The sequence below is a fragment of the Triturus cristatus genome, chromosome 10 (genome assembly GCF_964204655.1).
Source record: "Triturus cristatus chromosome 10, aTriCri1.1, whole genome shotgun sequence".
Classification (NCBI taxonomy): Eukaryota; Metazoa; Chordata; class Amphibia; order Caudata; family Salamandridae; genus Triturus; species Triturus cristatus.
In genome coordinates this window covers 681,852,918-681,876,978 of record NC_140593.1, presented here as the reverse complement: position 1 = coordinate 681,876,978, position 24,061 = coordinate 681,852,918, and positions in this window count along the sequence as shown.

The window sequence follows — 24,061 nt, the reverse complement described above, 5'->3', positions numbered from 1 at the left end:
CCACAAACCTTATTGTTTTTTGCAGTACAGGGGTGGTGGTTAAAATCGCCCCCCCAAACGATGCCTGGAACATCTGGCCCTTGCGTTTCTTTTTGTAGGGAGAAAAGTTTATTTCGAACTGCCCCAAGGGTGTTTATTCTCTCAGTCTCGGGCAAATTATCATAGGTGTTGACCAGGAAGATAGTCTTTTTCTTATGAAACCGTAGTCTCAGGATCTGGTAATTAGGCTGTAGGGTGAGTACCGTGACTTCTAGTCCTGGTATAGTATTTTTTATATATATTGTTAAACCCCCCTTGGCCCTACCATGAGGGCTTGCAACTCCCGGGGAGAAGTAGGTTTTGTATCCTGTCAGATGCATTTCTTTAGTGGTCCATGTCTCCTGCAGGCATATCGCATGATACTCCTGCAGAAAGTCCATGGCACTACCATCCAATATTTTCATACGTAGGCCTGCTATGTTCCAGGACAGGATTTGAAATGTAATATCCTCCTTTCTACACGGTTTATTTATACTGACTATCTCTTCTATCGGTGGAATCTCCCAAACTCTTGGTGCGCGATTCTCCGAGTGCAGAGATCCGCTACGGGGACTGTTCCCCTGAGTAACCTTTTCCACACCTTTGGTTTGCGACAAATTAGATGATTGTGGGTAATTACTAATTTCAGTTTCTTGTCTTACGGCTCCTATGCTTGGGCTAACTACCACTTTAGGCATATTGACTTCTGCAGGGGTGGGTTTTTGCACGGACGCCTGATCTGGGCGGAGTCAATCTACACTTTCCAGGTCAAACAGTGGCAGAAAGTGGTTAAAGGTGGGTACGTTATAGCCCTGATGTTGATAGGGGTTCTCGTTCTGAAATTGTGCAATAGGCCTCTGGTATTGGTGATAATCGTTATTCTGGGGTCCCCTGAAGGAATGAGCATTAGATGTATGATTACGAGGATATGAACGAGGGAGTTGATGATCAACTTCCCTCCAGCCTACGAGGGAGTTTTTTACAGAGTAGGGTTTTGGTTGGGAGGTCAATTCTCGTGGGTAAAAATAATTAACGTAGTGTGTGAGAATACCATCCCCCCCTCTGGCTTCGTACCAATCACCAATATATCTAACTGCTCTGTGATCCCTGAAATTTATGATTATAACATCCCCCTTATTATCTTTTGGTCTTGTTCCCACCCAAGACGTGCGTCTTACCATTATAATTTCTCCATTTATGTGCGCTGGTAGGGGTCTATTTTGTTTAAGCCAATAGATAATTTTATTTCGTAGGGCGTAATAGTCCTCCCTTGTTCCATCTGGCAATTCTGGTACCCCAGTCATAATAATTGTGTAGGGGGCTGATTCTGGGGGAAGATCAACCTTTCTACCCAAGGTAATGAAAGGGGGCTGAAGTGCTCGCTCACCCATTCCAATCTCCTGTCTGTTTTTTCCAAGTGTGTTGTTAGAGACCATGGGAGATTTTTTTTCCTCTATTTTTCCAGCGTTTCCAGGCCTCTCGAATTTATCAATCCCCTTTGCAAATTTTCTCAAATCTTTTCCAGTAGGTGACGGATTAGTGCTACAAGTGTCTGTAGTGTCTTTAGATGACTTTGCCAGGGCTTTTTTACTCGACACAATGTTTGTTTTCGTTGAGGTGCCACTGGTTGAAGGTTGTTCTGAGTGTCATGTAAAAGGGGCGACTAGGTCGACCATGGTATGTTTTTTCTGAGCCTTAACTAATTCATTTAGAACCAGGTTATTCTCTTGCTGTTGTTTTCCCAGATCATCCAGATGTAGAGATATTAATCTAGTTCTCTCTAGTAGAGGAAGTAATAAAGACTTTACCATGGTCTCCATTTTAATAAGTAATTTGCCCACCATATCCTGACCAGAAAAGAGCCCTATGGTATTAGTAGTTATAGGTAGGTTACTTATTTCCGAAAATTCTAGAGATGTCAGCGTTTGAGATTGCAAGTTTGGTTTCTCCTTATTTGACAAGCATGGCGTGATAGGAGAATCTCGTCTTTTACTTGCAATCAACCTAGATTCAAAAGGGCCAATAGTAAGTGGAGGGGATATATCCAAATTCGGCGAGTCCGATAGCCCAGAAATGATTGAACTAGATATATGTTCAGGGGGTGGGATTGCAGAAGGATATATACTCTCAATATTCCTTACCTCCCTTTCAGAAATAGACTGGGAACTGGAATTACCTGTATCCTTTACTACTACCCCTGGGGAAGATACTTTCCCAATTCTGCCCAGGGAGGATCGTTTACCAGTTAACAGATCGAGTGAGAGGCGCTTCTCTGTGTCCGCTATTTCTTTTTCTAAAACTGTAGTCACACGTTTGAAAAATTGGTCGATAGTACCCGTTACAGGACCTTTAGAGGTATTAACTGAGAGGGTGCGAGAATTCCCTGCATCTACAGGCATTTTTGTAAATAGTTGTGTGGAGAAAAAAAACAAAAAAAAAGAAAAACAAATTATACAATAGGAACAATTACCGTATATGGAAAATATACTGACGACAGGGGGACACGGGATTTCCAAGTATGGGGGGTTAGGGGGGTGGCCCGTCCCGTCCTCAATCGTCCTCGGACGGCCACAGACGGCCCGCCCTTTGCCCGGGCTTCGCCCCGAGCTGCGTCCCGCGCGTAGGGACAGGAAGGATATTAATAGATGATTGACCGTGGGGGAGGTGGGGCCGGGAAGAGGTACCAGGTGTGCGGGAAGAAGTGGCAGTGTGCACCCTGGGCCTCGCAGTCCCGTGCAGTAAGCCTCCTCGGTGCTACCCTCCAATGTCAGCAGAGCGTCCTCACAGGGCAGATAGCGAGACAAGGATCTACAGGGGGGGCGGCCGGGGTGGTCTGGGGCTCTGCCTTATGGCCCCTTTTGTCCCCGGCCATGTATGCTGTAGATTGAGACATTGTCTGTGCCCAGGCCTTCTGTCGGTGCTCCTTGGATCTGGGATTCATTTTTGGTCACAGAGGTAGGAGTGGGGTGGCTTTCCCCAAGTCTCCAGTTCCTCTGGTGGGGCGTCCCTGCGAGAGACGGGACATTGGCAGTGTTGGGCACGGGGGCCCGGCGGACCATTCTACGATCCACGGCCTCGCCCCCATTTTTGTGATTGCAAGGGGCCTCCCGGCGGCCACCGCTCTCAGTCCCGCGGGGCTGGCGTTCAGCGCGGGCAGCTGGGATTCTCTTCTTTTTTTGGTTTTCCGAGCTCCTCGAAGCTCATGGACTTCCCTGCTTGAGGCTGGGGTGAGTGCAGTCCCCAGTACAGGCTTCTGCCTCCCAATGAGGATCACGACCTCTCCTACGGGGCGAGGTGCCACTTTCCACTGTGTTTCTAGCCCAGGCTCCAAGGAGCGGGCCGGGCTCATCCGGCTTAACGCACGGCTGTTCTCTCACAGGTGCAGCCTTTCCCGCTGTTTCTTGCATGGCTGTTTTTCTTTTGCCTATTTATTCCCGAGTCCGGATCTGTTGGGCATTCAGTCTGTGGCTCACCCTGAGGCTGAGGTGCTTATTTTGCCTGTGTGGTTGATCCGTTATTTTGTTCATGGAGCAGGGTGCAGATGACCCGTTGGGGGCTCCCTGGTCCCGGCTGAGGCTCTGACTTTGCAGTCCATCCAGGACATGATCCAGGCTGCGGTATCGGCGCCTTTGACCAGCGCGACGGGGACAGGGCCCTTCTTCCCCCAAACGGCCTTGCATTGATCCCCCTCCTTTGTCTGATATTGATGGTGAAGAGGAGAACCTCCGGGGGTGGTATGTCCAGGGACAGGAGCTGCATGATGTGCTCCAGCACATCAAGGAGAACATGGCTTTTCCTGCTCCGTCAGTGAATAAGCTGTCGGAGGACTTCTTCTTGCAGTACCAATGCAAGGAGCCTGAATCCATTCCTCTGCATTCCTCCAAAAAGAGGGTGATTGAGAATGAGTGGATGGAGGTCGATAAACAGGCCTTCCCTAGGTACCTGGCCAAGCGCTACGCCATCCAGGACTTTACCAAGGTGTTCCCTCCTCCCGTGAAGGTGGACTCTCTCATGGCAGGGCTAGCCACTCAGGGATACATCATTTCCAAGGAGGTATCCTTGGAAATAATGGACCCACTTTGGACCCGGTTGACAAGCGGGTAGAGGCCGCGGCCAAACGTGCCTATGCGGCGGCCAACTTTTCCATTCGGGCCTCTGCCTTCTTGTCCTACACGGTCCAGTCCTTGTTGAAGGATTTTCAATCGTTGGCGGAACTGCTGGTCCAGGGGGCTGATGTGGTTCCCACCTTGGCTCTGATTGAGAAACAAACTCTCCTCCTGTCTGATATCTCGTTCGACACATTGGGGGCCGCGGCTGGTGGTGCCGCTATTCAGAATCGGCATCAGATCTGGCTTTGACACTGGAAGGCGGATGCCGCCCAAAAGGCGATACTAATGAAGATCTCCTTTTCAGTGTCTAAGCTGTTCAGGACATCTTTGGAGGACATGGTGAAGAAATCGGCGGAGGACCAAAAGCTGTTGGCTCCCATCAGGTTTTCCAGCGGCCGTTTCTCTGGGTCCAAGAGGGCGTTTTTTTCCATGTCTGCGGCTTGAGGCAGTGAGCCCTTTCGAGGATGGGGTCGCGGCCGGGGCTCCCCTTTCTTCCATAAATCCCAGTCTCAGCTGGCGGCATCTTCCTCCACACCTAAGTCCTGACTATCCTCAAGCCCTGTCTGGTGGTGTTGCGGTGGGTGGACGCCTGCGCCTCTTCTTCTCAGCTTGGGAGTCCTCAGTCACAGATCTGTGGGTACTACGGATTGTCCGGGAAGGTTTCTCCATCGTCTTCAGCTCCACTTCTCTGGACGCTTTCCACGCTACCCTGCTGCCTTCCTCTCCAATCAAGCGGGTGGCCCCACTGGCCGGCATCCAAGATCTGCTCAGCAAGGGGGCAATTCGTCCTGTCCTGCCGTCTCAGAGAGGTTGCATCCTGTTCTTAGTAAGGAAGGTGTCTGGGGACTTTTGTCCTGTTCTGGACTTAAAGCGGGTTCATTCTTTCATTCCCCACATTAAGTTCAAAATGCTCCTTCTGCAGGAGATTCTGCCGCTGCTGGTCGAGGGGGAGGTGATCGCTTCACTGGATCTGCTGGAAACCTACCTCCATGTGCCCATCCATCCTGCCTCTCAGCGTTTCCTCCGGTTCTGCGTAGGGGGCAGCCACTACCAGTTCCAGGTACTTCCTTTTGTTTTGACATCTGCTCCAAGGATGTTCACTAAGGTTCTGGCCCCTTTGGGGCACCGGGAAGGGATCAGGGTTTTTCCATACCTGGATGACTGGCTGATTTCTGCCTCTTCTTTTTCCAAGGGGACGCTTCACGTCAGGAGGGTCTGCGAGGTGCTAACTTCCCATGGCTGCCTGATCAACCTGAAGAAGTCTCACCTGTTGCCTTCTCAGGACTTGGTTTTCATTGGGGGTCGGTTGGACATTCTCCAGGGGAAGGTGTTCCTACCTCTGGAATGTCGGAACACCTTGTGGCGGTATCTGGGTTCTCTCCTGGGTCCGGATTCCGCTCCTGTGAGTCAGTGGTTGAGCGTTCAGGGAATGATGTCGGCCACAAAGTCAAAGAGAGGGGGCTCTCTACACCAAAGGGATAGAGCTCCCAATTAACCATCCAGTTAGAAAAAAAAGTTTTCCCTTTGGTCACAAACAATACTCAATCATTCACACATCAGTAATACCAAGCCAACAAGGACTCCTGAATGTTCACCATGAATGTATGGAAGTACTCATGAAACCAATTATTAAAAAAAAATAGGTCTTTTTAATCATACAATTCAGTCTCATCATATAATTTAGATCATAACAAGAAAATGAAAAAACTTCTTATTTTTATAAAAACATTTGCTACAAACACCACAATTCATCAAAAATATGATATCCCTAAAGGAGAACAAACATAGACAATACACTCTGTCATTTATATGTTAATCCGGATGCCTTATATACAGTATATAGCATAGATCTTAATTTCCTGTCTTTTTGACACTGCTGAATAATCCGAATTTAACGAAAAGAGTAGGTGTCGACGCATTTCAGTGGTATATATTCGTTTAAACCACCTTCATCAGGACAAATAAAGATATTTTCTCCTTAAATTTGGCTGTACTCTTGCCAGTGCAACAGCACTTTAGTGAGTTATCCTCCCGCTGTTTGATGGAGTAAAGGTAAACCAGCTGATATAATTTAAATTAAAAATCCAACTGTTCCCAAAGTCCAGGTAATCTGTTTGGTTTTGATTGAATGACGTTTTCACTCTTAGAATTGATAGGGAATTTTTGCATTCTGTAGTCTTTTATCAATTAGACTCAAAGAAGATTATATTCTTCAGATTAAATTCGATTATATATTTGCACCGAGATTCCGGCATTCACGTCCTTTCAATTGCGGGGTAATATTTTTCGTGGCTTTCAAGTCCTACGACTTATTTTACCCAGTGTGTGATCTAGTTTTGCCGTGGATGCAGTATATCTGATGTCGGCCACCATCAATGTTCTACCTTGGGCTCGCCTACACCTGTACCCCTTAGTTAATTGTCTCCTGTCCCTCTGGGATCCCTGCTCGGGGGACTATGAGGCCTCGGTCCTGGTGTCCCCTCAGATTCGGGCCAACCTGGGCTGTTGGTTGGTGGAAGCATCTATCTCTCCGAGGGTCTTCCCTTCCTGGTCTCCCCATCCCGGGTGGTCACGACCGATGCCAGTCACCTCAGCTGGGGGGCGACCTTGGGGTCTTGGTCAGTTCAGGGACGGTGGGATCTTCTTCAGGCGTGGTGCTCCTTCAACTTCCGCGAATTGAAGGCAGTCCTGCTGGCTTGTCAAGAGTTTGCTCCTTCTCCCCAAGGTCAGCACGTACTGGTTCGGACGGACAACCAGGTGGTGTGGGGTTACATAAACCATCAGAGGGGTTGCCACGTTCGCTCCCTCTGGTTGCTGACCCAGGAGCTGTTGTCCTGGGCAGAAGCTACGGTCTGATTCCCTAAAGGCGGTGTATTTTCCGATGAAGGAGAATGTGGAACAAAAGGGGGTGGTGATGGACGGAGCATCAGAACCAATCAAACACTCACACCCAGTCAACAGATCTGGGTTTGATCCATCACCGTTCTTTAGCCCACTCTGCCACCCCAGTTCAGACATGGCCATATGCAAATGAGTCTGACCCTGTGCCTCATGGGAACAGTCCAGCCCGAACTGCCAAGCCATGCCTTCCCTGGACCGGAAACAAGCTTCCTAGGACCGGTTTCTGGCATTTCAGCCGTCTTCAGCCAGGCTTGCTTGAATCCAGTGGCAAAGTGAGCAAGGGACTCACGTCTGAGCATACCCTGCCAACTTATGGCGAACAAAGCGGTACAAAAGGGGGTGGTGATGGACGGAGCATCAGAACCAATCAAACACTCACACCCAGTCAACAGATCTGGGTTTGATCCATCACTGTTCTTTAGCCCACTCTGCCACCCCAGTTCAGACATGGCCATATGCAAATCAGTCTGACCCTGTGCCTCATGGGAACAGTCCAGCCCGAACTGCCAAGCCATGCCTTCCCTGGACCGGAAACAAGCTTCCTAGGACCGGTTTCTGGCATTTCAGCCGTCTTCAGCCAGGCTTGCTTGAATCCAGTGGCAAAGTGAGCAAGGGACTCACGTCTGAGCATACCCTGCCAACTTATGGCGAACAAAGCGGTACAAAAGGGGGTGGTGATGGACGGAGCATCAGAACCAATCAAACACTCACACCCAGTCAACAGATCTGGGTTTGATCCATCACCGTTCTTTAGCCCACTCTGCCACCCCAGTTCAGACATGGCCATATGCAAATCAGTCTGACCCTGTGCCTCATGGGAACAGTCCAGCTCGAACTGCCAAGCCATGCCTTCCCTGGACCGGAAACAAGCTTCCTAGGACCGGTTTCTGGCATTTCAGCCATCTTCAGCCAGGCTTGCTTGAATCCAGTGGCAAAGTGAGCAAGGGACTCACGTCTGAGCATACCCTGCCAACTTATGGCGAACAAAGCGGTACAAAAGGGGGTGGTGATGGACGGAGCATCAGAACCAATCAAACACTCACACCCAGTCAACAGATCTGGGTTTGATCCATCACCGTTCTTTAGCCCACTCTGCCACCCCAGTTCAGACATGGCCATATGCAAATCAGTCTGACCCTGTGCCTCATGGGAACAGTCCAGCCCGAACTGCCAAGCCATGCCTTCCCAGGACCGGAAACAAGCTTCCTAGGACCGGTTTCTGGCATTTCAGCCGTCTTCAGCCAGGCTTGCTTGAATCCAGTGGCAAAGTGAGCAAGGGACTCACGTCTGAGCATACCCTGCCAACTTATGGCGAACAAAGCGGTACAAAAGGGGGTGGTGATGGACGGAGCATCAGAACCAATCAAACACTCACACCCAGTCAACAGATCTGGGTTTGATCCATCACCGTTCTTTAGCCCACTCTGCCACCCCAGTTCAGACATGGCCATATGCAAATCAGTCTGACCCTGTGCCTCATGGGAACAGTCCAGCCCGAACTGCCAAGCCATGCCTTCCCTGGACCGGAAACAAGCTTCCTAGGACCGGTTTCTGGCATTTCAGCCGTCTTCAGCCAGGCTTGCTTGAATCCAGTGGCAAAGTGAGCAAGGGACTCACGTCTGAGCATACCCTGCCAACTTATGGCAAACAAAGCGGTACAAAAGGGGGTGGTGATGGACGGAGCATCAGAACCAATCAAACACTCACACCCAGTCAACAGATCTGGGTTTGATCCATCACCGTTCTTTAGCCCACTCTGCCACCCCAGTTCAGACATGGCCGTATGCAAATCAGTCTGACCCTGTGCCTCATGGGAACAGTCCAGCCCAAACTGCCAAGCCATGCCTTCCCTGGACCGGAAACAAGCTTCCTAGGACCGGTTTCTGGCATTTCAGCCGTCTTCAGCCAGGCTTGCTTGAATCCAGTGGCAAAGTGAGCAAGGGACTCACGTCTGAGCATACCCTGCCAACTTATGGTGAACAAAGCGGTACAAAAGGGGGTGGTGATGGACGGAGCATCAGAACCAATCAAACACTCACACCCAGTCAACAGATCTGGGTTTGATCCATCACCGTTCTTTAGCCCACTCTGCCACCCCAGTTCAGACATGGCCATATGCAAATCAGTCTGACCCTGTGCCTCATGGGAACAGTCCAGTCCGAACTGCCAAGCCATGCCTTCCCTGGACCGGAAACAAGCTTCCTAGGACCGGTTTCTGGCATTTCAGCCGTCTTCAGCCAGGCTTGCTTGAATCCAGTGGCAAAGTGAGCAAGGGACTCACGTCTGAGCATACCCTGCCAACTTATGGCGAACAAAGCGGTACAAAAGGGGGTGGTGATGGACGGAGCATCAGAACCAATCAAACACTCACACCCAGTCAACAGATCTGGGTTTGATCCATCACCGTTCTTTAGCCCACTCTGCCACCCCAGTTCAGACATGGCCATATGCAAATCAGTCTGACCCTGTGCCTCATGGGAACAGTCCAGCCCGAACTGCCAAGCCATGCCTTCCCTGGACCGGAAACAAACAAACCGGTCCTAGGAAGCTTGTTTCCGGTCCAGGGAAGGCATGGCTTGGCAGTTCGGGCTGGACTGATCCCATGAGGCACAGGGTCAGACTGATTTGCATATGGCCATGTCTGAACTGGGGTGGCAGAGTGGGCTAAAGAACGGTGATGGATCAAACCCAGATCTGTTGACTGGGTGTGAGTGTTTGATTGGTTCTGATGCTCCGTCCATCACCACCCCCTTTTGTACTGCTTTGTTCGCCATAAGTTGGCAGGGTATGCTCAGACGTGAGTCCTTTGCTCACTTTGCCACTGGATTCAAGCAAGCCTGGCTGAAGACGGCTGAAATGCTAGAAACCGGTCCTAGAAGCTTGTTTCCGGTCCAGGGAAGGCATGGCTTGGCAGTTCGGGCTGGACTGTTCCCATGAGGCACAGGGTCAGACTGATTTGCATATGGCCATGTCTGAACTGGGGTGGCAGAGTGGGCTAAAGAACGGTGATGGATTAAACCCAGATCTGTTGACTGGGTATGAGTGTTTGATTGGTTCTGATGCTCCGTCCATCACCACCCCCTTTTGTACCGCTTTGTTCGCCATAAGTTGGCAGGGTATGCTGAGACGTGAGTCCCTTGCTCACTTTGCCACTGGATTCAAGCAAGCCTGGCTGAAGACGGCTGAAATGCCAGAAACCGGTCCTAGGAAGCTTGTTTCCGCTCCAGGGAAGGCATGGCTTGGCAGTTCGGGCTGGACTGTTCCCATGAGGCACAGGGTCAGACTGATTTGCATATGGCCATGTCTGAACTGGGGTGGCAGAGTGGGCTAAAGAACGGTGATGGATTAAACCCAGATCTGTTGACTGGGTGTGAGTGTTTGATTGGTTCTGATGCTCCGTCCATCACCACCCCCTTTTGTACTGCTTTGTTCGCCATAAGTTGGCAGGGTATGCTCAGACGTGAGTCCCTTGCTCACTTTGCCACTGGATTCAAGCAAGCCTGGCTGAAGACGGCTGAAATGCCAGAAACCGGTCCTAGGAAGCTTGTTTCCGGTCCAGGGAAGGCATGGCTTGGCAGTTCGGGCTGGACTGTTCCCATGAGGTACAGGGTCAGACTGATTTGCATATGGCCATGTCTGAACTGGGGTAGCAGAGTGGGCTAAAGAACGGTGATGGATTAAACCCAGATCTGTTGACTGGGTGTGAGTGTTTGATTGGTTCTTGTTGGACTTGGCCCTTCTGGCAGGTTCACCCCTGAACTTTTTTTGCTTTTTACTGGTGACTTGGTGTGGTGAGTTTTTGGTTTCTGCGCACTTTCCCTGTGTCCCAGGGTAAAGTGCGTGCGTGCTCTGAGTGCATGTGGTGAGATAGGCCTGCCCTCCCATAGGAATGCATGGGGAATGTATGTGTCCCTAGTAGTTCCTGATGCGTGGGGTGTGCAGGCCCGAGTTTGGTATGTGCGGACTCGTGGGAGTGAATGCTGCGCGATGATGTGTGTGGCGTGCATGTACCTAGTGTGGAAGTGCCACTTCTAGAAGTGGGCACTTCTGTGTGCAGTGTGTCTGTCGCGTGATTGGCTGGTCATATCATGTGACGGGCTAGGGATTCCCCAGAGCCAGGATGAGTCACCCAGTGGTGAATGGGGAGATCAGCAGCTAGATGGGTGGGAGGAGTACACCTGGGTCCTGAATAGGGCAGGGTTTTCCACACACAATGCTGGCTCCGCCCCCTGTGGTGCGACTGACGACCCTAGCCCTGCCAGTGAATAGAGTGAGGGGCTGAGCACATCAAGGGTGCTCCCCAACCAGCTGCGACTGGTTTTCCCCCTCACCCTGAACCAAGAACAAAGACTTTTACTGTATAAAAAGGGGCTGTGTCCCCTTACAAGTTGTTCTCTTCCAGGATCCTATCTGAGGGGGGCTGCTGCTGCTGGAGGCCAGGAGGAACCGCCACTTAGGACTGCCTTCCTGCCTGGAGGGCCCAGTGAGCTGGCCCCTGGCCCAGCCTTGCCCCCCTGCCTACCTTCCTAAAACTTTGCCAGGACCTTTGGTTGCTGGACTTGCTCTAAGCGCCTGGAAGTGCTTTTATTTCACTTATAGCGCTAGGAGCGCTTTATTTGTGCCCCCCTGCATCTAAGGACTGCGCCTGAAACTTGCCTTCATCGCCTGGGAAGCGCTGTATCTTTAATTGCTGGTGAGCGCTTCTGATTTCGGTGGCAGCACGGAGCTGCGATCCTTTCAACAAGGGAATCCCCAGCATGAGGATTCCCTCGCAACACTAATCATTTACGGCGCGGGAGCCTACCCCACTTTATTAGGGGATTAATATCCCTAGCGGGTGCCCACCCCACCAGGGACCTTGCCGTTGTTCTTGTGCGACCCTCGCGGGTGCCTACCCCGCTTATTTCATTGTTTTTATAGCGGGAGCCCACCCCGCATACTGGTGCTGTCGCGGGTGCCCACCCCACGTATTACCTTGAAGAAAATCACCGCTGCGGCCGAGGGAGAACCGGAAGCCAGGCAGCCCATGCTAAGACCTGGGCGGGGCTGGGCCCAGCGCGAGGAAGTTCCGGCCGGGAAGCGGGAGAAACCAGCCAAGTACAGCGGAGCTCCCCTGAGTGAGGAGAGCCCCGCGTCGCCCAGAGGAAGCCAGCGTGATCCAGGGAGTGGTGCTGGCGTTCGGAGGATTCCTGAGTCCCAGAGCGGGACTCCACCGTAGCGCTGCCGGTGCCCAGGACCGGCGCCTTCACCCCGGTGAGTTGGGCTCAGCTTTTGGGTGGCTGGGGGTGTGACGGGGCACGTTTCTCGGTGCCGCCCCCCCTTAGCAGCGTCCGGGCACTGCGGGCGCCGTGCTCGGTCCTCCTTCCCGCTGCCCCGCCTGACAGTGGGCAGTGGCAGCGTGTGAGGGGAGAGACATTTGTCCTAGAGCCCGAGCGAGGCTCCAACGTTACGGGGCCAATATTAGGTCAGAGCCTCAAGGGCTCCCACGTTGTTTAGAGGGGCATTTGCCTTGTAATACGAGTGGCCCCGGAAGGCAGCGGGCCGCTCCAACGTTGGCCCCCACATTTGCTTAGAGTCCAGCGGGACTCCAACGACGGCACATTGCTCAGAGTCCAGAGGGACTCCAACGTCGGGGGCATTATTTCTCGAGCCTAGAGGGCTCCAAGTGCGACAGATTGGGTTTAAGGGCACAGTGGTGCCCCAGCATTTCACCAGTTGCCCAGCACTTAGTGGGCAACTGCTACGTGTAGGTTGTGCTTTGTGCGCTCTGGTCTGCGCAGCCTGCGCAGTCGCGCCCTGACTTTGCTGGGACATAGGGCGTCCTAGCCCCGACAAGGCCAGTTGGCCTAGGGACTGCCACAGGTGGTGGCGAATGTGAGTTTTGCGCTATTGTTCCTTTCCTGCACCTCTGAATGTGTTTATGCGTCATGTGCTTTGCTTTACACCGCTGAATGTTTTTTATGCATCATGTGTTTCCCTTGTTCTACACCTCTGAATGTGATGCATCATGTGTAAAGTGCGTTTACCCCTACAGGTATTGTGATACTTAGGTGGTTGTTTTCTCCCTAGTACAGGTGGTGCTAGTGAGGTCCTGATTCCCTGCGCAATATTTTCCTAAGGTGGTTAGGGTTGCGTAGGTGGTACTTACCTGATACCAGTAGTTACTGGTTGTGTGCTACATATGTTATTTTGTACTACAGTATTATTCCTATGTTCTAAAGAGTGCTAATTCCTGACAGTGGTCCAGGTGGCCCTGTCCCCTGTATATATAATCCCTTGTAAATTCTGCCCGTGCCTGTTGGCACATTGTAGAGTGTGTGTTTTTATCTAATTTGTTGTGTATAATACAAAGGCTATTTTTATAGAATACCTTGTGTGGAGTTTCCTTTGTGGTGGGCCTTGGGTGTTGTTGCTGGGTGCGCGCGCAAACGCTTTACACATCGCCTCAGGGATAAGCCTGACTGCTCGTGCCAAGCTACCAAGGGGGTGAGCAGGGGTTATCTTTGGCGTGTAACTCCCCAGCCCTGACTAGAGTGGTGGTTTCTGTCTGGCTTTGGCGCAAGCCCTAGCCAACCAGAAATCCCATTTCTAACAGTTCTGATGCTCCGTCCATCACCACCCCCTTTTGTACTGCTTTGTTCGCCATAAGTTGGCAGGGTAAGCTCAGACGTGAGTCCCTTGCTCACTTTGCCACTGGATTCAAGCAAGCCTGGCTGAAGACGGCTGAAATGCCAGAAACCGGTCCTAGGAAGCTTGTTTCCGGTCCAGGGAAGGCATGGCTTGGCAGTTCGGGCTGGACTGTTCCCATGAGGCACGGGGTCAGACTGATTTGCATATGGCCATGTCTGAACTGGGGTGGCAGAGTGGGCTAAAGAACGGTGATGGATTAAACCCAGATCTGTTGACTGGGTGTGAGTGTTTGATTGGTTCTGATGCTCCGTCCATCACCACCTCCTTTTGTACTGCTTTGTTCTCCATAAGTTGGCAGGGTATGCTCAGGCGTGAGTCCCTTGCTCACTTTGCCACTGGATTCAAGCAAGCCTGGCTGAAGACGGCTGAAATGCCAGAAACCGGTCCTAGGAAGCTTGTTTCCGGTCCAGGGAAGGCATGGCTTGGCAGTTCGGGCTGGACTGTTCCCATGAGGCACAGGGTCAGACTGATTTGCATATGGCCATGTCTGAACTGGGGTGGCAGAGTGGGCTAAAGAACGGTGATGGATTAAACCCAGATCTGTTGACTGGGTGTGAGTGTTTGATTGGTTCTGATGCTCCGTCCATCATCACCCCCTTTTGTACTGAAGGAGAATGTGGAGGCAGACCATCTGAGCTGGGTGTTTCCTCCTCTGTCTGCCCTCTCCCTGACAACCCCGGTGTTTCAACGCCTGGTGGACCTGTTTGGCCTTCCGCGGATAGACTTGTTCGCGGACGAGGGCAATGCTTTCCTTCCCTGCTTCTGCGCGCTCCATCCGTGCCCGGGGTTTGGAGGGTGGATGTGTTGTCGTTCCCTTGGCAGCAGGGTCTCCTCTATGCCTTTCCCCCATTTCCCTTGATACCGCGGGTCTTATGCAAGATCTGCCTGGAGAAAGCGATCATGCTCTTCATGGTTCCCAGTTGGGTTTGCCGCCCCTGATGTCGTGTCCTGTGCAAGTTGGCTGTTCGGGGGTGCTGGCCAATTCCGGATCTGCCCTTCCCATTGCGGGGCCCTCCGCTCCCCGGGACGATGTTGCGTCGGCTCCATCTGCAGGCTTGGCTCTTGAGTGGGTGACTTTGTTGGCCTAGGGGTGTTCTAAGGGTGTGGTTGACTTGCTGCAGGGATCTCGTAGGTTCTCCACTTTACTGTCATATTCCCGACACTGGTCCTCCTTTACTTGTTGGTGCGGGCTGCTGTGGTCCAACCCTGTCTTGGTGGACCCCATGAGAGTCCTGGATTTCCTGGCGCAGGGTTTTCCCCTGGGTTTGGCCCCCTCCACTCTGTGGACTCAGTGGCCTGTCCTGCAGGCTTTCCGTAATCTGGTCCTGGATAGGCTCGATCCCTTGGTGGCTCGCTTGCTGCGGAGGTGTTTTTTGCGGAGGCCTCGGGCTATTTGCCTGGCTCCTCCTTGGGATCTCCCTTTGGTGTTACGGGCCCTCCAGGTTGTCCCCTTTAAGCCCCTGGACTCAGTGGATTTGAAATTTCTCAACTTCAAGGTGGTGTTCTTGGTGGCTATTGTCTTGGCTGGAAGGATGGGCGAGCTGGGGTAATTTCTTCGGTCTCCTCCCTTCTTGCGGGTTCTCCTGGACCGACTGGTCTTGCGTCATGACCCTCGTTTTCTTCCCAAGGTCCCCTCAATCATGAACCTTTCCTGTGAGGTGATCTTGCCTTCTTTTCAACCCGATTCTTAGGCCTCTCTGGCCTTGCTGGATGTTCGGCAAGCGGTAGACGTTTACCTGGACCGCACGTCAGCTTTTTGTCATTGTGACAGTTTGTTCGTGACCCTTGGTCCTGTTCGTTCTGGTCACAAAACTTCCGTCTCCACCTTGAGTCGGTGGCTTAAGCAGGCTATACTGCTGGCCTATGAGTCCCAGGGGTCTGAGCTCCCGGCAGGGATCCAGGGCCGTTCCTCCCGGGCCTCTTGGTGCCCTGGGTCTCTTTTAAGGGGGTTTCCATAGAGGATATCTGCAGGGCTGCAACTTGGTCTTCTCTGCACATGTTCATGGAGCACTTCCGGGTGGTCTTGGGTGGTTCTACCCCTGGGGTTTTTGTGGGGGCTGTTCTGGGGGCCGGGTCATCCGTCCCTTGATTTGTCCCTCTGGTTTGTCCAGTGTTTTCTCCTGTATGTTTGCTACACTGGATTAAATCTGTCTTTTGATATCAAATCATCCTTGTTCACGATGAAGCCTCTTGGCTTGGGTATGTGCTCACTTCGTTCTTCATGTGGCGAGGAAGACTTACGAGGAGGTAATGCCCCGGTTACCTACTGGTAATCTTCATTACTCCGAGTATAGTCTTCCTCACCACGTGAGTTCCCATCCCTCCCTCCCTGTGTGGCTATCGGCTTCATGTTTATGCTTGGTGGTTCTCAGGCTGAGGGTTGGGCCGGCCCTCCTCTTATAGAGGTCAAGGGTGATATGGGTCGGCCATGTGGGGAAGGGCTGGGAAGCATGGGAGGCTAACTTTTGCTTTGTAGGGTTCTGATGTGGAGCTGAAGCTCACTTCGTTCTTCATGTGGCGAGGAAGACTATACTTGGAGTAATGAAGATTACCGGTAAGTATCCGGGGAATTTCTGCGTGCATAGGCCATGCGCCCAAAACAAAGAGGCTGAGATACAAGATGTGCAGACTGCTGAGACTTTGGGATGTGGCTTAAACGCTGGTACTCTCATAGAAAACTGATCACAATACCCCTGCCTAAAAACAACACGTGGGTTGGCTGCATGTTCACGCGTTAGGTACGTTCTAATAATTGTATGTGATTCACAAGGCATTCTATGACTCTTGCCCTTTCCTTGTCTGGATAAAGTCTACAATTATGCACCTACTCACAGACTTCCACCGCCTTCCAACCAGCTATTCTAAATTTACACATTCCACCTTTCCCAATGCGCAATTGTGCATTCTGGATATGCAGCTATTCTATGTATGCTTAGTCGTTCTCTCTGCCGCAGGGAAAAACACACCCATCTGCCTCTTGGCTAATTCCAGAAATATTGGCAGCCCAAAGAACAATTGTCAAGGTTTCCGTTTTGCACGAGGCACACCCCTTGTCTTCAGCACCATGAGATCTCCGAGGATGTAAACGCCCTCTATAATCAAGCTGTAACATAGCATAATGTGTGCACTGCATTGGGGGGAGTTGCTTCCCCACCCTCTGAAATGCCCAATTTAGATCATGGAAAGTGCAAAGCATTGGGAGTTAGGACTGATAGCTTAATAATGAGGAGGACAAAAATAACGCTCTGGCAGAAATTTCCTCGCATAACCCTCCACTTGAAAACTTCTAGACTGAAGCAGGGAAAAAAGAAAGTAAATGATAAATGGGCCCTTGCCATTCGGGCGAATGTAAACAATGTCCGTGGTTACCTATACATTTAACCAGGGACGCAAAAGATCTATGCTCTTATTGAAATCAGTATGTGGCCTTTTACCACTTGCATGTGTTGAGCCTTGATTACTTATGTACCACACTCCTGTGTGGTAGTGAATAGATTGCACTGCAGGCCGGGGTAAGCTGTGCTTAGCATGGCCTGAGTTGCATCAGTTCGCACAAGCCCTTCTGGATGCACACGTCATTGCTATTACTGATAATTTGAGATACCGGATAACGTGTATTTAATATCCAAATGGGCCAAACATAAGGACGTCAATTGTATCTTGCCTTCTAGCTTTAATATTTTAGCATGTCATTGCATTGTTCATTTCTTTTTTAGGTCTTGCCTGACCCAGCGCATGCGCTGGTCTGGCGAGACTTATTGAGAGGGCTCCAAAAAGTGCTACCATAGCCAGCCTAGAGCTACAGTGCCTGTGCGCGGGCGCGCGCGCCTCGCTTTACCGCGATTACTTTCGCTTTCACGGCTGCTTTTATGTTTGATCGCGATCACTTTCACTTTCGCTGCCGCACGGCCGCTTGTTATTAAAGTGAAGCTGATGAGGCTGTATACAATTTGACCCAAGAAATGCAATACTATAATTACGCACAGCAACTAGGCCAGCAGCCATACAGGCACCAACTTGATCGGCTAAATTAAAGTGACCTATCCGTTTTCCTGTGCAGAACAATGAATTTAAAACCTTAGTTGCAACAATTAACAGCGTGACTCCAAAAAACAGAACCAAATTTGAGTAACCTAGTGCAAAACACTTTGATAGAATAATTGTGAACATCCCCTCAAGTGTACTAAGCCTAACTGCCAGTTGTTTGTGATGGGTCTTTCTACTGGCCTTAGGAGGCTGTGGCGTGGCGATCTCTCACTTCAGTTCCTACTATGACACGGTTCCAGGAATTTGCCTTGTTGTACCCTAATGTATATGATCTGCAGCTCAGCTCTACAAGCTTCTCTCTTTGAGACCTTAGACATTACTGGAGGTGCGTGAACATTTTTTTGTCCCTCGTTTTATTTCTCGTTGTTGTTGCTCACTGGCTAAGTAGGTGCTGCATTTTGTGTTATGTGTTTTCTGGTGTGACCCCACTTGAGGGTTTTCCAGATCATATGATCTTGTTGTTGGTCCAGGGTTTCTTCCACAGGTTGTCTCTACCTTCTGGCACAAGAGTTATTCTTCCTTCTTTAGCTGTCTTCTGATGAAAATGCAAAGTCACAGTTACGGAACGTGTTTGGGGCTGTCAGTTTGCTTTCTCAAGGATCCCTACTGAGTATTGTGTGTGTGTTACAACCCTTTTATCAGTTTTGACGTTGCTAAGATGGTTTTCAAATCCTCCACCATGACTTTTGGCCGTTAAAAGAAATCATGAATTATCCTTGCATACGGGTAGCGCAGCGTGGTTGCCAATTCTGGGTCATGTTCAGTTTGGTTCTGCTAGGCACCACCTAGACAGATTTTGGTGGAGCTTCCTTCGCTGACATCTTTCACGTCCACCTCTGTTTCCCACTACAGGCTTGACATGAGTGAGGGAAATTAGATTGTTCAGTACCAGTGTGCTTGGTGGTGTTACTGTTTCCTGAGAGAGCTTTTCCTTTTTCTTCTGCTGGTAAAGCAATAAAGGTTGTTGGTGCAGTGCTGTCTGCTGGTGTATCTTACCTAGGCAAAGGGATCTTGATGAAGACCTGCCTTGTCACGAAGTAACAAATGGGACTATGAAGTTGATAAAGCGGTAGTGGTCGGATTATTTACCCATTATCTTGAATACCCCGATCTCCCTTCTCCTTCCCAGTATTTGTTTCTGCTCTCCCATCTGGAGGTGTTTTTACAAAAATATTGGTGTTTTGCCTAGGTATGGTCATGAAGTTTGATCCGCGCCAAATACTTTCCTCACAGTGGGCGTAACTTGGATAAGGGTTGTCGACCACTAACCAATGCTGCGCTGCATGAGTCATTATAAATACTTGAATAAAACCGAAAGAAAATGAGAGACAATCCATATTTGCTGCCTTCACTTGCCTCTTGGTTCAGTAATAGTGTTCTGCTTACAGTAAGCTGCTTTGAGCAAGCCACAGCATTCATGTCTATGTGTCCGTGTACTCTGATTGTGGTATCAGAAGGACATTTGTATCGCTATTCAAATGATGGCACTGCTTTTTGGCATGTTTAGTGCCTTTTTTGCTTACAGCTTTGATAACCGTAATGCTTTATGCTACTTGAAGTCCTTATCAAATTCATGACTACTGTTTTATCCTTTGTAGTCAATATGTTTATTTCATGAATACATCATTACCAGACCGATTTAGTTATGGTGACAGTCCATCAATCACGGCTTTATTAAAAGTTTCCAAAAAGACAGTAGTCCAAATTTACTTTTTGTGAAAAGCATGTGTTACAGCCAATAGGCACTTACAGGTAGATTCCCATTATACTTTCTTTAAGCTTGTAACTGGTATTTTGTTACAGGAAATATCACCGATTACCATAGTAGACAAGGGCTTTGGTTACCCTCCTGTGACAGACTCTTGGGGTAGAAAATTTACACTTTGGGAATCCTTGTTAGTCTTTTTGTGAAAGTGTTGTATATTTTTCCAACTGTCATTTTGTAGGCAGTTGTAATTTTTTGACTGCATACAGATACTTGGCTTGCGGGAAAGCGTATGTGGAACACAGTAGCCCTGACAGGCAGGTGATAAACGCCAGGGGCTTGATTGGATCATTGGATAAAGTTATGCCGGAGACCATTGGTGTAATATTCTATATGAAAACTTATGGCAAACACAATATACCTGACTCATATCATATTTTATAGCCTCTAAGCGTGAAATATTATTGCATTGTGTTAACCTCTGGAGACATATATTGTTACACATGGATCCTCACAGGTTACTGCAGGAGAGACTGGTTTTGGTGTTACATTTTCCCCCCTTTTTTTCCGCTCTGACAAACCCTGTGGGGTAGAAGATTTGCACTTTGACAATCCTATTTAATCCTCACAAGGGGGGGGGGGTTCAGTGTTGTTTTGCCAGCTGTTTTTGTGTATATTTATAACTTTCTGAGTGTGTGCCAGAGGGCTGCTCGTGGGAAAGGTTATACAAGATTCAGAAGGCCTGAGTTTGTTATGGTGACGTGCCAATGATGAAGGCTTGCTTGGTTCATTGGAAAACGTTATGTTAAATGCCGTTGGTCCCATAGGTTATTATGAAACTTTATGACAACGGCTGTAATGACTGCCTACCTGTGTGTAATACTGGGGGCCTCAGTTGGGTATGGTGACAAGCGAATGATCAAGCCTGCACGCCTGAGTGCATCTTTGGGAGACATTATCAGATACCGTAGATTTGATCTGTTCATTATGAAAACTTACAACAAAGGTAGGCGTAAGACTTATTGTGAAATGCGTTTATTAAAGCCATTAGACAATTGAGGGTGATTGTTCTTACTGTAGGCTGATATTTTGTTACATGGAATTTCACAGATTAATTTAGCAAGCATCAGTTTTGGTGTTGGTTACCCCCTCAGATGCTGTTTACCTGATGGTTGCTTTGGGAGAAAGCTTATGCTTGATTTAGTAGGCCTGAGCTGGTTACCGTGATGAGCAAATGATAAATGGAATATGCCGCTTCATTGGGAAATGTTATGTCAGATTCAATAGGTCTGATCTGTTTATTATGAAAAATGACAACAAAGGCAGTGGGCCTAACATACTGTGAAAACCTTTGCCTGTGGGCTTTTGGAGTGAATTAAGTCACAGTGTGTTACTGTGTGTAGACAGGCATTTTCTTACATGGAGTCTCACAGATTACTGTAGTCAGCAAGAATTTTGATGTTGATTACATCCTTTGTCAATCCTGGGGGTAGAAGATTTGCACTGTGGTGCTCCTTGTGAAGACTCTCTTAGGAGGGCCTGGTTGGCGTAGTTGTATATATCATCAAAGATAAAGAGGGGGGGGGGACTAGGAGCTGATAAAGGTCCAGTACCCATGCTCCGAAACTATAATCAAATCAAACAAGCATTGGCATAGCCAATTTGTCGCGCTTTTGGGACCGTATAAGTATTTAGTTATGCAGCACAATATCCTTGGTGCAACAACATTAACTGTTGCATGGTTAAACACTTATAAGGTCTCAAAGGCGAGACCTATAGGCTATGCCAATGCTTGTTTTTAAATTAATTGTATTGTAGCATTTATATAGTGTTCACGTTTCAGATTTGGACACGAAGAGCCACAATTAATTTCGAGTTCCAGGGACCTATTCGGAGTGTGTGGTCCCGAGGATGTGGGATCAGTAGGTGTTGGCTGAGATGTGTGAGGTTCAAGGATGTGCTTCAAACACCGGTGGGGTGAACAGAAAGTTGTGCATAACCATGACTGATGTGGAAGAACAGAAAGAGCTTCCCATGCCAGTCCCTACCACTCATCTACTGTATACTGTCTGTCACGTGACCATGGTGATATAAAAGAGCTATTATCAATGCTCTCCTGAATGCCAGAGAATTGTCTGCTATTCCTATTCTTCTGTACTAGAATATTATCTGAAGAAATCTCAGCCAAGAATGTAGAAAGCATGCTGCACTACAGATGCAGGCCCATATTTATTAAAATGTCATGCAACGCAGCAAGCCATCTTGTTGTGCTGCGTGAAAGGGAGAGGGCAGGAATGCGTCATATTTAACATTATACAGTGCATTCCTGCTCTCTACCCGCGCTGGTGCATGAACTGCTTCCTAGCACCTCGGCAGGCACCCTTGTACCATGGCGCACGGATGCCTGCCTTGAAGGAAGTATTGATTTGTGCAGGAAGGGACACCTTCCAGCACAAAAACAATCCTCAGAGGCATTTTGCTCTTTCTACATGTATTGCATAGTGCAGCACACTTGGAAAGAGGAAACATCAAAGAGCAATAAAGATATTTCTCTTAGTTGTTCCTCTGGTGGTGAGGTGTACAATTCTGATGTATTTTGAGGACTAACAGCGTTGGTGAATCTGGGAATATCTCAGAAGGCTTAGGTGGGTGTGTGGGTACACCCACGCTCCACCATGGTCTCCCTTCCACAGAGTAACGCAAGGCAGCAATTTGTGCTGCCTTGTTTTACTCTAGATTTCAAGGCGCTCAGGCCCATGCAAGGTGGCCTTGATTGGCTTGGTAATTTTCATTTAGGTTTTGTTCCACGCTTGCATCACTTTGTGGGACAACGTAAAACCTTAATAAATACGGTCCTCGGTTTTCGTTGGAGGAACATTGGTCAAGTTTCATGCATTGCTCAGTATGTTGTGCACATTGATCTGAAAGTGTTGGGTCCAGCTATTACCAGTGCTCCCTGACTCCCATCACACCCTAAATACTACAGCGTGGGTGAATGGGTCAGCCTACTTCAGCCATTTGATAACTTCCCTTTGAGTGACGTCATTCATCAGGCAGCTCCCCCAGCAATAAAGTTTAACAAAAATCATGACAAAAAAAGTATAGATAAGGCGAAAATGCTGGCAGCCAACACAAACCTTTTAGCTTTGCCAATGCTTGTTTATTTTTTATAGAGGCGGCAGCTGCCATTTTGGACCTTTCATATGCCAACACATTGTGGCTCGGACTAGAGGATATCATTTCACACCCTCTCCTCCCCGACCAGCCTGTTTATTCCTAAACACCTCCTTCCGCTCCTCTGCAACGTTCAACTCTCCCTCCCGATCTAAATGTGTCTGCCATTCCTTGCAGCTGGATGGACATCCTTACACAGAAAGACAGAACTCAGAGGTAGGTAGACGTGAAGATATGTTGATAATCTTGGATGAGAGTGTGCAAGACTCATTAAATATTCCTGATTTTTGGAAGTATTAGTGCGCATCATTCACAAAAGTTTAACTGTAATTCTGTGAAGAGCAGGGTACTCGGAGCAGCTTTGTGTGTATTCTTTCCAACACGCAAGTCACAACTTATAGTTTGTTGATAGCAGAAGTGCTGCACAGCTTTCCCACCCCCTTTGCACCCGAACTTGCTGGCATGCGCAGTAATATGACTTGTGAGCCACGTGGAGAAAGTGACTGGGCCTGCTTAAGTCAACAGGATTCTAGGGCATCCACCCAGATGGTTGATGAGCACGTTTATGTGCCTGGGCCTGAAAGGACACGTCTAGGAAATTGTAACATCATTGTTCTCTATCCCTAACTCATGCCTACAATTAGTTGTGAAAATATTTCTTAACCTTCGCATGATTCTAGGTGTGTGTGTGCATGATTACAGGTATGTGAGTGCGTGCACGTTACATATTCCCTGGTTTCAATCGTGCACCTGGTCTTGAATAGGGTAGGGATAGTATGTCAAAGAGCGTGTCTGTCATTATGGAATGCTCCTCTTTCTGCCATATGCCTATCAAAAACCCCAGTGCATGGTTCATGCATGTCCTGGTTTAAGTGTGCAACATAAGTTGTGCATACTCAGTAAACTTTGCACAAAGGAGCCTCGTGTATCAGGCCATGTAGTAAATGGACTTATAATTCATTCTGTGTGTGCATTTGACACATGCAAATCGAGAAATGATCAGAAATCCGGCCCAGTGACTTTGTAGCACTATTCTCTATAACATATCAGGTCCTTAGGTTGTAATAGCACGTGTTGAAGCACTTCTGAATTTTTAGGTCGAGTCTGAGGCAGTGCGCATGCACAGCTCAACAAGACTGCTGTTGTGGAGTATGGAAGAGAAGCCCCGCCTACTCCGCCCTAATTTTTCGTTGGCTTGTTTCTTTGTCCTTCGTAAATGCTGGCTTCTGATTGGTTAAAAGGCTTGTTAGTCCTTCCTTAGTACCGCCTTGTCTTCGTTTGTCCCCTCCCATGGCTACTGGCCCCTTTACTTCAGTTGTTACACGGTACTGGTCTTAAGTCTTTAAACACTACTTTCTTTGAGTTTCTCTTGCTGTAGGCACGATGTGCTTTCCTTACAAACATGTGCATGCCACTT